Here is a 2,384-nt window from a genome sequence, read left to right as displayed (position 1 = left end):
TGGAATTTAGTATTAAAGGAGTGAAATTTATGAGTCATGTAAATTCATACTGAGAAAACATGTGTTTCAAGGTGAGATACATTAAAACCTGACCCACTGCCTTTTAAAAGTGTGCTGTTTGGATTCTAAAAGAATCAGGAAAGGGGGTGGTGAGAGGTTAGGACAAGTTAGTGAAGGCACATTTAAGGTAAATGGTGCAAAATATGGCGTGCCCAGTTAATACAAATGGAAAATATTTAAGCTAGCCAGTGATCATGAATTATTTGGGTACGTTGGTTTTTTGACACCCTTTCTCATGTGTAATTTCATAACGTGGGTATAGGGCTTAGTAGGGGTTTTAGTGGTATACTCTTGACTTTGCATCACGATATCGTGAACATTTAAAATCTGTTGTTTCCTAGGGAGAAGAAATATGTTCAGTACTGATTGTTGCAGAAGCCAACTATATTTCCTCCTCTCTTTATGTGACTATATAATAATGTTATAGGCTGATATTCTTTTCTCAATCTTTGAAAGATTCCATTAAAGCAATAAATCTCCTAACAAGTTCAAAGGGGGTTGGGGAGAGCAAACAAGTAGAATAATGTATATTACCCTGGAACAATTCTGAATCCTGTATGTGTTTATGCCACTGTCTCAAGTGTGTTCTGGTTTAATTTTCAACATTTGTATATGGGAATTAATGAGTGCATATTTGTAACTTTGTAGAGTGCTACTGCCAGGTGTGACTGTACACATCACGTATGTGCTTTGAACGTACAATTTTACTTCCCTTTCTTTTCTAACAATTTAACAGAATCAGTGTTAGAAATAAAGAATTAACGAAGACAACCAAAGAGCAGCCAGATAAATGTGAATTGGTTTTGACTTGACAAGAAACTCATCAGTAAGTAAATAAACCTCCTCCCATGGAGAAAGCCACTGGAATGCACCCAACAGCCATGTCTCTACCAGCAAGTGATAAAAAGCCTCAGACCTAAAACTCCATGATTATTACTTTGCTATTTATTTCCTCCCAGGGTATGATATTTATATTATTTTAAATGTGTATTTTCAGAGAATTCAAGATGCTTTCTTGAAATTGAAAACAGTTTTCAGAAATTTATGGAGAGGTATTACGCAATTTATGATGCCGCATTTCTTAGGCCAAGTCAGAGTTGATTACAAAAGCACCGATAATATAAAAATAGCTATTTCAAGAATCAAGATTGGGTGCAACTAAATTAAAAACAGCCATATAGTGCCACATTTTTCCTGATTTATTTACCTATGATATTGGCACACCTTGTCTTTTACTTAATATTTGAAAAATACAAATACATCTTCATATACAAAAAAGTGAATGCTACATGAAAAATGTAATCTTATATAGCTTCCTAAATATGAGCCACATGCTTAAGCAGTGCATACATTTTATGAATCAGATCCTTAATGTGAACTATTACAAAAGCTTGGTATCCAGATGCAATTTCATAGGAATTACAGCACCTGCCTTTACTGCAATAAAAAAATGAATGACAAATTCCCTTTGACATCTTAAGAGTGACGTCATCCTTAAGAGTGCAATAATCAAGCACTAAATGCTTTTTATTAATCATAATGTTAATTTAAACTTCATATTTATGGACATAAATATTTATAATTTTAACCACAATGTACAATTTCTTTCTTGTTTAAAAGTAGTTTCTCACTCAAAATGGTATTTATAGTCTTGAAAGCACAGAACCATCACATGCCTTTGTATTCAAGAGTGAATCAGATTCCCAGATGTTTTCACAGTTATGAAAATGAGAAATTGCTAAATTAGCATGGGCTGCAATATTTCAAGCCTCTTCCTATCCTGTTATAAACTATACCTACAATTCCAATAGCCTCCATTTCTAGAAGCTTTTTTTAATAGTTTCCTGGCTTAGTTATGTTCAAAGGCAAGAGGAAGTCTAATCAGTAGAAGGTAGAATTTTCAAGAGCTGCCATTCCTACAGTATGTAGCATTTTCAGTGGCTGAGTAAAAGGCCTATTTATAGTTTGTTTTTTGCTTTTGCATTTTGTGGAAGTGAGGGTGCTGAGCGACCTCAGGGGACTCATTAAAACCACCTCCCACTCTTAGTCAGTTGTACCCAGATGAATTACTCATAATAGAAACCTCTGACCACCACTGTATGTTGGGAAAAATTAGAATTCGGTCCACTCACATATCTGTCAACTAGGATTCCAGTTTATTCTACTTTGGTATTTGAGCATGATAATGAATCTAAATTGAGTCCCAGTTGAAAGAAATCCCTGATTATTACTTTCTGGATTTTAAACTAAAATCCTTTTAGAATCAATGGACATAGCTTATTGCTAGGAGTCATTCAGACCTTTAATTTGATTTACATTTTAGG

Source organism: Propithecus coquereli, unplaced genomic scaffold (assembly GCF_000956105.1).
Source record: "Propithecus coquereli isolate 6110/MARCELLA unplaced genomic scaffold, Pcoq_1.0 Scaffold72, whole genome shotgun sequence".
Taxonomy (NCBI): Eukaryota; Metazoa; Chordata; class Mammalia; order Primates; family Indriidae; genus Propithecus; species Propithecus coquereli.
The sequence above is the reverse complement of the archived record's forward strand: the minus strand, read 5'-3'. Positions refer to the sequence as shown.